Source organism: Neoarius graeffei, chromosome 25, assembly GCF_027579695.1.
Source record: "Neoarius graeffei isolate fNeoGra1 chromosome 25, fNeoGra1.pri, whole genome shotgun sequence".
Classification (NCBI taxonomy): Eukaryota; Metazoa; Chordata; class Actinopteri; order Siluriformes; family Ariidae; genus Neoarius; species Neoarius graeffei.
In genome coordinates this window covers 44,767,519-44,779,830 of record NC_083593.1, presented here as the reverse complement: position 1 = coordinate 44,779,830, position 12,312 = coordinate 44,767,519, and the positions used below count along the sequence as shown (strand labels likewise).

At 41.8% G+C, this 12,312-nt stretch overlaps 1 protein-coding gene across 4 annotated transcripts in view; it reads left to right on the top strand.

Moving 5' to 3' along the window:
* Positions 1–12,312, top strand: part of galt (galactose-1-phosphate uridylyltransferase) — a 324,066-nt gene that overhangs the window by 76,185 nt on the left and 235,569 nt on the right. The window lies entirely within an intron of this gene.

Sequence of the window (12,312 nt, the reverse complement as noted above, 5' to 3'; positions counted from 1 at the left end):
GCTGCTTGAAAGTTTGTGAACCCTTTAGAATTTTCTATATTTCTGCATAAATGTGACCTAAAACATCATCAGATTTTCACACAAGTCCTAAAAGTAGATAAAGAGAACCCAGTTAAACAAATGAGACAAAAATATTTACTTGGTCATTTATTTATTGAGGAAAATGATCCAATATTACATATCTGTGAGTGGCAAAAGTATGTGAACCTCTAGGATTAGTAGTTAATTTGAAGGTGAAATTAGAGTCAGGTGTTTTCAATCAATGGGATGACGATCAGGTGTGAGTGGGCACCCTGTTTTATTTAAAGAACAGGGATCTATCAAAGTCTGATCTTCACAACACATGTTTGTGGAAGTGTATCATGGCACGAACAAAGGAGATTTCTGAGGACCTCAGAAAAAGCGTTGTTGATCCTCATCGGGCTGGAAAAGGTTACAAAACCATCTGTAAAGAGTTTGGACTCCACCAATCCACAGTCAGACAGATTGTGTACAAATGGAAGAAATTCAAGACCATTGTTACCCTCTCCAGGAGTGGTTGACCAACAAAGATCACTCCAAGAGCAAGACGTGTAATAGTCGGCGAGGCCACAAAGGACCCCAGGGTAACTTCGAAGCAACTGAAGGCCTCTCTCACATTGGCTAATGTTAATGAGTCCACCATCAGGAGAACACTGAACAACAATGGTGTGTATGGCAGGGTTGCAAGGAGAAGCCACTGCTCTCCAAAAAGAACATTGCTGCTCGTCTGCACTTTGCTAAAGATCACGTGGACAAGCCAGAAGGCTATTGGAAAAATGTTTTGTGTGTGGATGAGACCAAAATAGAACTTTTTGGTTTAAATGAGAAGCGTTATGTTTGGAGAAAGGAAAACACTGCATTCCAGCATAAGAACCTTATCTCATCTGTGAAACATGGTGGTGGTAGTATCATGGTTTGGGCCTATTTTGCTGCATCTGGGCCAGGACGGCTTGCCATCATTGATGGAACAATGAATTCTGAATTATACCAGCAAATTCTAAAGGAAAATGTCAGGACATCTGTCCATGAACTGAATCTCAAGAGAAGGTGGGTCATGCAGCAAGACAACGACCCGAAGCACACAAGTCGTTCTACCAAAGAATGGTTAAAGAAGAACAAAGTTAATGTTTTGGAATGGCCAAGTCAAAGTCCTGACCTTAATCCAATCGAAATGTTGTGGAAGGACCTGAAGCGAGCAGTTCATGTGAGGAAACCCACCAACATCCCAGAGTTGAAGCTGTTCTGTACAGAGGAACGGGCTAAAATTCCTCCAAGCCGGTGTGTAGGACTGATCAGCAGTTACCGGAAATGTTTAGTTGCAGTTATTGCTGCACAAGGGGGGTCATACCAGATACTGAAAGCAAATGTTCACATACTTTTGCCACTCACAGATATGTAATATTGGATCATTTTCCTCAATAAATAAATGACCAAGTGTAATATTTTTGTCTCATTTGTTTAACTGGGTTCTCTTTATCTACTTTTAGGACTTGTGTGAAAATCTGATGATGTTTAGGTCATATTTACAGTATGCAGAAATATAGAAAATTCTAAAGGGTTCACAAACTTTCAAGCACTACTGTATACTGAAATAATATTGGCTGGCTTTTTGTCGTGGTGCATCAGATATATTCCATTCAGCTAGCATGATACTGAACGAGTTGAAGACGAGTAGCTGAATGAAATACATTTGATAGACCATGAAAAAAAGCCGGCCAATATTATTACTATTATTGTACAGTTGGGGGTCGCGCCTGGAGGACGCTCTGGACTCTTGCAGTGGTGCTTTTGTGGCTGGGGACTGCAGTTGACTTACTGATTTTAGGACTGCAGTTCACTTGTTGACTTTGGGACTGCAGTTGTCATGGACCCGGCGCCGTGGGGGGGGCGAAAGGGGGCGTCGCCCCCTCATGGCTACAGCCTCGCCCCCTCAATGGAGACTCAGATCACTTAATTGTTTTCTTATGAAAATATAATGTATTATAGACGTATTAATAATTTGCATTTTCAAATACGAAATATTAAGTGGTTGTGCATTGCACAAAAATACATTTCACATAAATCACTACTAAAACTAGCACGATAGAACAAATCTGATTGGTTGTTATGACACTTACAAGTGCACTGTCTCTGCAATATCCTGTAATATGCAGTCAAGTTTACGGGAGTAGTCTTTCCCCGACCGAATTAAACGAATTCAATCACAATATTGTGAATCCATTTTCTTTCTTTGTAGGCTAAGTTTATCTCTGTTTATGTCGGTGTATGTGTTCATATATGGTCCGCTTTGTGTGCAAATAGCGTAAGAATATGTGTCGTCGACGTCACCCCCCATGCAGCGGGGGTGAAAATTCATCACTTCAGAGTGTTTTGTCCCCTACACGCCTAAACTGGGATCGCGGATTAAGTGGTTAGCGTTGACTCGGTGCGAGTCAGGAAGGCTATTACTGGTGCAGCCGCGGGGTCTGTTGATTTTTTTAAATTATGATTTTGGCCGCCGAGCCAAGTACCTTAGACTTGCATTGACGTTTTGTTTTCATGCCGCGGAGCTATTTGTATGTATTTTAAATTTAAAGGACTTGCCTGTAGGTTTGTGTGTGTTGTTTTATGTTTGGCATCTTTCCGGTTGTAACGCGTGTCTGTGAGAAAATTGGAGGGGAGGGTTAACAGGTGGGCACGGGTGTTCATAAAGCGCAACTGCCCTGGTAATATGTCACATGATTTTCCCGTACTAAAGCAACCTTCGGGGCCGTGGTTTTGTGGTTGGCGCAGTTAATTGTTTGAAACACGTTGTCAGACCGCCATCACTGCTACACACTATATGAAAAATATTTGCCCCCTTGCGATTTCTAATTTCCCCCTTAGTAAATTGTTCCTGGCGCCGGGCCTGAGTTGTCATGGGCGGTTTTGCGCTCGGGTTTCCATCGGTGGGGGGTTTATAACATCAACGAAGCTGACTTTATGTTAGGACTGTTAATGTTATTCATGTTGTCTGTTGTTGCCCAAATGAGGATGGGTTCCCTTTTGAGTCTGGTTTCTCTCGAGGTTTCTTCCTCATTATCGTCTGAGGGAGTTTTTCCTTGCCACCGTCGCCACAGGCGTGCTCATTGGGGATAGATTAGGGATGAAATTAGCTCATATTTTAAGTCGTTCAAGTTCTGTAAAGCTGCTTTGCGACAATGTTTATTGTTAAAAGCGCTATACAAATAAACTTGGGCGGCACGGTGGTGTAGTGGTTAGTGCTGTCGCCTCACAGCAAGAAGGTCTGGGTTCGAGCCCCGTGGCCGGCGAGGGCCTTTCTGTGTGGAGTTTGCATGTTTTCCCCGTGTCCGCGTGGGTTTCCTCCGGGTGCTCCGGTTTCCCCCACAGTCCAAAGACATGCAGGTTAGGTTAACTGGTGACTCTAAATTGACCGTAAGTGTGAATGTGAGTGTGAATGGTTGTCTGTGTCTATGTGTCAGCCCTGTGATGACCTGGCGACTTGTCTAGGGTGTACCCCGCCTTTCGCCCGTAGTCAGCTGGGATAGGCTCCAGCTTGCCTGCGACCCTGTAGAACAGGATAAAGCGGCTAGAGATAATGGGATGAGACAAATAAACTTGACTATACATACTCTCTTCATATCAGCATTCTCGAAGGCCAATGCTAGCTTACCCGCAAGTCAGCGCCGTCAGTGTGCCAGTGAAGTCACCTTCCAGCCGGTGTATCGTTCATGAGTAGTGTTAGCGAATGCTAATAAAGCGGTCAAGTCAGTGCTATCGAGAGCTACTAGCGCAGGCTAACAACCGAGAAACTAAGATTTCTGTCTCCAGACTCTTCTTCCACGCTGCATGCTCGCTACAGTATTTCTCACTCAGAGTTAAGTATTCATTTCCCCCTGTAATTTACTTAGTTACTTTTAAAATCAACATTGACAACTACACACAACGGAGCGACCTGGCAGCCAAAATTGTCTGTATTTAATGAAATTGTCACAGTCACTCGCAAGTGTGGAAGTTTTGTGTCTCCGACATGTCCCTTTTCCAGTTTTTCAATGTCCGTTGGTATGTTTTTCTCTTGTAAATATATGTAAAGAATATCTAATGAAGTTTTGGTAGCCTCTTGGGTGTTCAACGCATCTTTCTCTTTCCTGACGAGCAAAGAAATGCTTCTGCGCATGCGCAGCAGAAAACTCTCTCATTGAATATTCGCATCAGCGCCGACGTGCGACATCATGTTGTCTTGACAGCCATGCAATATCGTAAACCATATTCAACACTCATTCTCCATTGAGTAGAGTGACGTAATACATGTAGGATAAGCGATATGCTAACAATATTGCATGCTATCAAACCAAACGAATGAAACCTGCTAGAAGGGAGTAGAACACACGTTTTTATTCCATCGAAAAAGTGTCCTGTATGTATAATAATACAATATATTGTGCTCATATACAATACACTCACCAGCCACTTTAATAGGAACTTGTTCTTGATTCTGAGGTTCCTGTTCGTCGCTGGCAGGAGTGGAACCCAGTGTGCTTTTCTGCTGTTGCATGCTGAGATGCTTTTCTGCTCACCACAGTTGTAAAGAGTTGTTATGAGTTGCTATAGCCTTCCTGGCAAAAAAGCTTGAATCCTTCTGGCCATTTTCCTCTGACCGCTCTTATCAACAAGATGTTTGTTTCCACCCACAGAACTGTCGCTCATTCAGTGTTTTTTTTTTCTTTCCTTTTCGCACCATTCTGTGTAAACTCTAGAGACTGTTGTGTGTGAAAACCCCAGGAGATCAGCAGTTTCTGAAATACTCAAACCAGAAATACTCAACTGGCTCAAACCAACACCCACGCCACAGTGAAAGGAAGTCACGCATTTTTCCCATTTTGATGTTTGAACATTGTGAACATTACCTGAAGTTCTTGATTTGCATCTGCGTGATTTGATGCATTGCTGCTGTCAAGGGATCGGCTGATTAGAGAACCGCATAAAACAGCAGGTGGATGGATGTCCCTAATAAAGTGGCCGTTGAGTGTCAACACTTCTGCAATAATTAACAAACAACATTTATGTGTTGTATCCTCATCCAGATCACACTTGCTTCTCTTTTGAGCCTGTATTAATTGATTCCTTTTGTTTCAGTCATACATCTTTATTCATCATCATCTCGGGTGTAGAATTGGAATTGTAAAATTATGGAAAAACACCCACTATGTTTCCATAATGGCATATTGGATAAGAGAGTTCAGCCATTTCTAACCAGGCTATGTAATGAAATCTGAATAATGCACTGCTATGATCCCTTTTAGTATTGCTCAGTCATTTCTTTGAGCACTTATTGGGAAAAATGGCTGGTATTAGCAGAAAACATCTTAGTTTAGAGTTTTATGTTTGTGCATCAGCTCTACAGATAATAACCATCAACTACTTTGATCTTCAGTATCATGACGAGGAGGAAAATACTACGATAATAATAGGCATGCAACGATTCACCCAGTTCATGATTCAATTCGATTCATGATACTGGATTGACGATTTGATTTTCTTACCATATTTTTGAGGGAAAAAAATGGAAGAAAATTTTATTACAAAAAAAAAAAAACCCTGCAAGATTTATTTTCGGGCGGCACGGTGGTGTAGTGGTTAGCGCTGTCGCCTCACAGCAAGAAGGCCCTGGGTTCGAGCCCCGGGGCCGGCGAGGGCCTTTCTGTGTGGAGTTTGCATGTTCTCCCCGTGTCCGCGTGGGTTTCCTCCGGGTGCTCCGGTTTCCCCCACAGTCCAAAGACATGCAGGTTAGGTTAACTGGTGACTCTAAATTGACCGTAGGTATGAATGTGAGTGTGAATGGTTGTCTGTGTCTATGTGTCAGCCCTGTGATGACCTGGCGACTTGTCCAGGGTGTACCCCGCCTTTCGCCCGTAGTCAGCTGGGATAGGCTCCAGCTTGCCTGTGACCCTGTAGAACAGGATAAAGCGGCTAGAGATAATGAGATGAGATGAGATTTATTTTCCTGTTCTTTATCAACTTAAATATTCCTTTTGTTAAATAAAAAAAAGCAAAATTTTTGTTTCATTTTCTTAATAACCAACAATAATTATTTACCCACATTTGCAAAGGTTGGAGTAAAATATATATGTATATGTTATTTACCAGCTGGGAGGTGCGTATCATGAAATCCCGTGACCGAGGTCTTGAAAGTACTGAGCGAGGCCCTCTGGGCCGAGGTCAGTATTCAAGGCCGAGGTCACGGTATTTCACCATATGGACCGACCTTAAACTGGTAAATAATATATTTATTTTTTTCTTTACCAAATTCTAACAGAAAACAAGAGCGCCCGAAAAGGAAAACCGAGCCGAGCCGCCATTTTGAATCCTCATTCACAGCTGTAATGCAAATTGCTTCCTCTTCGGCAAACAAGTGCACTTCCATGGCAGGAAAAAAACTACATTTTGCCGCCTATGTAGTCCCCTATTTATACAAAATTGAGTCATTCAGGATTCAGCCATGTTTTCGCTCAGCGTTAGCAACAGTTAGAGGTTTTTAGCTTTCTCCTGAAATGTTTTCTTTTATTTCTTCTTCCTCAGGGTAGTAAAACGCGCTTTCGCTGTGAACACTGTCGTTATCGTTGTCCATGATGTAAAATTAATGCTATTCTCCTGAGAAATGCGAAAATAAATGTTGACAAAAAATGCTGCTATGTTTGTTGTTGTGAACAAGCGAGTCGCCAGAGGTCCGTAACTGGGGTCCATATCGTAGGATACGGATCCGCTCGCCAGCCAATCAGAGCGCAGGATTTGAAGTAAACCGGACCGTGAAAAAATTAAATAGCCTATTAACTCGAATATTCCTTTTTATCAAAAGTTAATAACAAACAGACCTTTTCTTCATAAACTTTTATTTCTCCCTCCATTTGCTTTAGTTTTAAGAAGAAGCTTTCATTTGTCACATGCACGCACACACAAACCCAGAGCAGCTATGATACAGCGCACAGGAAGCAGTTGGGGTTAGGTGCCTTGCTCAAAGGGCACTTCACCCATAATATAGAGGGAGGGGAAAGTGCTGTTCATTCACTCAACTCCCCTTATGTTTTTCCTGCTGGTCTTGGGAATCGAACCAGCAACCCTTAGGTCCCAAGGCGGCTTCTCTAATCTTGAGGCCATAACTACTCCTTTTCAGCAGTCTGTAAAATGTTGGCTCTGATTTCATGTTAAATCTATTTGTACAGTCAGTCAGACAACAGCACTTTCCCATTTTTTTAAATCTGTTTTTGTGGCATTAGAGCTGTGTTACTTCCACGTCAGGTGAAGTCATGTGTATTCCTGCTATTGTACTTTATTGCACCCTCTGCTGTCTAAACAATGCAATTACAGCAAGGAAAAACTAAGAGATTATGCAGCCTGGTAATAATCACAATTAATTTTTATTTCATTCTAACAGGGGCGATTTCTCAGAGACAACAAGGGAAGCCGAGCTTCCCCTAAAATTCTCTCCCCAAACTGCGGCATCTATGACGTTGAATTCTCATTAAAACAATAACTTGCATAACATAATATATGCCCAAGATTGTATTTACGTTCATAACTATCCTGTAACTTATTTGAGTGATGTCTGACGAACTTGCAGTTCGCTACGTGAATCACCTTTGCTGCCAGGCTGTAACCAGCGTTGCCAGATACTGCTGACGTTTTCCAGCCAAAATATGTTCAAAACCCGCCAAAATGCACTTTAAACCGCCCAATCTGGCAACACTGGCTGTAACCTTTCTTATTTCAATGGGCTCTATACGCTGGCAGCCGGGTTTCCGTTGCAGTCTATGAGAGGGCTCTGAAGAGCCAATTTCGGCTAGTTGTTATTGGTTAAAATCGACAAAATCGTCACTTCCAGGGAAGCCGGGCTTCTCTGGGACTAAACGGGACATGGGAGGGCCAAGAAGCTGGGCTGATGAAGGATTATTGGAGGTAGTGTTTGAAAGACATGAGAAGGGCGGGCTCTGTACTTCGGCGTCGGCGAGGAACACGGAAGCATGATCAGATAGCGGATGTCGAGAAAGTGTAGTCGTGTGCCAAAGTGCTGTCCGAATTTCTTTTCATATAAACGTTTCTTCTCATTGATGTCTCTGTACATTACTCTGTAAATAAATGTAAATATTACTCGTTGTGCTCCGTTAACTTTCATCCATTCTATCAGTTTGATCATTCGTGAATTCACTTGTTTATTTCATTTGTAGTTCAATCTGGTTGTAGGCTAGCTTGAGCCTTATTGGGATCTGCAGTGCTAGCTGCTAACAGAAATTGGTGAAGTCTCTGGAAAGCACAACCAGCTGGTATGACAGGGTCACAGACCATTTTCTGGAAAAGGAGCGGAGGGCAGAATTTGTGTATAAATAGTGTTCATGTTCATGAATCTGAAGTGTGTATATTGTTCAGTAATGTTAAGAGAATGGTGGGCTCTGTGTTATAGGTTATACCTGGGTATGATATTCAAGGTTCTGTGTGTTGCATAGCCTACCTGGTTATGAATTTCCAGACTGTGTTGCAGAAGATGTTCAAGGATGTGTTGCACAGCTGGGTGTTGTGTTAAAGACTCTGTGTTGCATATCAGGGTATGATGTTCAAAGCTCTTCGTTGAATAGCCAGTGATTTTTGGATGTTTGATATTTTTGATTAAGGATATGAGGCACTAGCCTGGCAAGCCAGACTATAACATGAAATGTACAAGCAAAAATACTTTCTGCTACTAGGTAGGGTTGTCTAGTTCACTATGCTAATGGGGCACACTTTTCTATGCTTTGATATCCGGCCTACAGGTTTTATGATGAATGCGTAAAATGGGCTTCCCCTGTTTTAAAAACCAGCAGCCGCCACTGCATTCTAAGTAATGAAAATAACACTTTAGGGCTTGCTTTTATAGGAAAATAATCAATGATGGAGTTGTTGAGGGTAGTTACCACCCCAAAGTTGATTTTCTTATAACATGTCCTGAAGCCACAGAATTTTCCAACGATTACTATTTCTTATTTATTAAATAACGACATAGTACATGATTATTATTATTATTATTATTATTATTATTGTAGTTAGATTGAATGAATGTTTTGGACCGTCCCTGAAGTTATTTTCTGTTATCACGTATTAGATTACATTATATAGTATTAGATTATATTTATCACTTATTATATCACTGATTATATGAGCGCAGTGTTCCCTTGTGTTCTCCTGAAGTTATTAAAACATGCATGTGAAGCTTGTTGCCGAGAAACTGCGTCTCCCATAGCAGAAAACTTACTTGCACTGGCGACTCCTTCCATAAATGTTAAATACACAACTACTTGGAATTTTTTTTTAAACATATTAATGATTGTTGTTTTTTTTTTTGCAAGCACACTATTGTTCTTCTTAAGTTTTATTTTTATTATTATTATTTGTTTTCACCCGTTTTTTGGATCCACTATTCCTCCTAAGGCTTTCGAGATAGAGACACCGTTCCAACGCTGAAACGTAGGGCCCGATCTGGAATGGCGTGCTTGTTTTCAGCTTTTGGATTGACACACCTGTTCTCTCGTTCTTGTCGTTTTTCTGTCATTTTTTTCCCATAGAGAATGAATAGGGCTCACGAATTGAATCGTCCTGCTCGGACATGCTTCATCGCAGACGCACCAAACCTCATGTGATACCTCAGGCCAACTCCCCAGACACAGATATGCATTCAGTTCTGACCTGCACTCGTTTTTTCCTTTCTTTTCATGCTCTACTTTTTCATCCATTCACTTCCATTCATTTTTGGCCCCATTGAAAATGAATGCCGTTTCTGGAAAAAAGCTTTCACTCTCCGTCAAATTTTTAAACTGAGTGACCAAACTTCAAGAGACTTCATATGATGCCTCAGGGCAAGTCCCCACACGTATCCATCCCCTCATCTGAGACCTGCACTCGTCTTTTTCTTGGTTTTCACACATCCTTAGCTAGCTGTTAGCATGCTAGTATGCTAGCTGTTAGCATGCTAGTATGCTAGCTGTTAGCATGCTGGTATGCTAGCTGTTAGCATGCTGGCATGCTAGCTGTTAGCATGTTGGCATGCTAGCTTTTAGCATGATAGCTGTTCTGCTACAGCTCAGCAAGCACACTTTGCATTTTCTCTGCGGAAATGCAGTCTAGTTGTTTTTTGTTTGTTTGTTCTTTTCAACACATTTAAAATCTTTCATTATTCATCTTAGATTATGTGAAGTGTCCATCATACAAGTCCATGCGAATTAGCTGTTACTAAAGAAACGATAATGTATTCGAAGGAACATGTGAGAAGGCATGTTAATATCAACCTGTGATTTGCCTTGTTGACTTTACCTAGCTGCTGTTTGTAGAAAATTAATCAACACCTTCTGACCAATCAGATTGGAGAATTCAGCAGCGCTGTGATATAATATTGAACAAGCAACATACTCGTGTAACTCTAGTGTCTGATATATTCTGATCACTCTAGCATATCTTTATACGACTTGTTGAATTTATGTGAGATGACTGGCTAGTACAGACCCAGATTTATTCCTTCATCCAGCATCTATCACTTTATATCCCCTTTTAACTCATATTCTCGGCTGCGGTCTGCAGGGGATCGGGAGGCATTTGCATGTATAGATGATGTGGTGTTGTGCTTGTAAAGTCTCTGGTACTTTCACCTGGCGCTTGATCATAATAATGCACTTGTGTTTGTACTGAGTAGCTGCAGGAGCAGCAGAGCGGAGCCCAATTCTTCCTCTTTCACTGCTTTGAGCAATATGTTACTCAAGCATGGGAATAAAAAAAAAAATCTCTGATTAGCATAATGGTGGAGAAATTACACACAGCTCAGTTAAATTGCTCAGAAAAGTTTGGGGGGGGGCTGGTGGTGATGAGGAGGAGACGGCGCGGAAAGACTTCATCAGGATGCAAAAAGGCAGGTTGGATTATGAAGTGTGTCGTTACATAATGTCTGTAGCAAGACATACAAATTAGAGGCTTGTGTGGTGTTTGTGAAATGAGAACATTACAGCTTCAGCACAACAGCAGGACATGTTGTGGCGAGGGATGGGTCCATGTGGGGAATAGTTTTTATGGGCGTTCTATTATCAGTAATAGGAATAACGCACAACGGACCAAAGCGGATTATTTATATACAGCACCAGTCAAAAGTTTGGACACCACCTACAGTAAATCGAGACTCTTCATGTCTTAAAGTAATGATAGGTGTGGTTTCTCTTTCCTTAGTTGAGCGGCTCTTGACATAATATGGATTACTACAGTTGTGGATGGAATAGGGCTGTTTACTGTCGTCTTCTTCTTTTGGCTGCTCCTGATTAGGGGTCGCCACAGCGGATCTTTCGTCTCCATTGCTCCCTGTCTTCCGCATCCTTCTCTACCACACCTGCCACTTTCATGTCCTCTCTCACCACATCCATGTATCTCCTCTTTGGCCTTCCTCGTTTTCGTTTGCCTGGCAGCTCCATCCTCAACATTCTCCTTCCAACATGCTCTGCATCTCTTCTCAGGATGTGACCGTACCATCTCAGTCTCATCTCTCCACATGCACTGTCCCTCTGATGTGCTCGTTCCTTATCCTGTCCAACCTCCCATCGCAAACCTTAACGTCCTCAACTCCGCCACCTCCAACTTTGCCTCCTGTCTCTTCGTTAAGGGTACGGTCTCCAATCCATACATCACAGCTGGTCTCAATACTGTCTTATACATCTGACCTTTCACTTTTGCTGGGAGTTTCTGATCACAAATGACTCCCGAAATCCTTCTCCAACTGCTCCACCCTGCCTGCACTCTCTTTCTCACCTCACTATCGCAGCCCCCATTCTCCTGTTTACTGTATTTTTATTATTTACTATTTACTGTTTGGTCTCAAACACATTAAGAAGGCAAGGAATTGCACTAATTACCTTTTGATGAGGCACCTGTTAGTCGAAAAGCATTCCAGGTGACTCCCTCATGAAGCTGGTTAAGATAATGCCTAATAGCGTGCATCAGGGTAAACGTTGGCTACTTTGAAGAATCTAAAATATGAAGCATATTTTGTTTTTTAACGCCTTTATCTTTACCACAAAATTCCTTATATGTCCCATATGTTTTCATAGTTTTGATATCTTCAGTATTGTTCTACAGTGTAGAAAATACAAAATACAGAAAAACCTGTGAATGAGTAGGGGTGTACAAACTTTTGACTGGCAATGTACATGTGTGTAACTGCACTTGGGAACATAGTAAGTGCGCTCTGCATGAGGCACAATTGTAACATAACAAAAACATAACACATCATAACATAACATAGCACAACCTGAC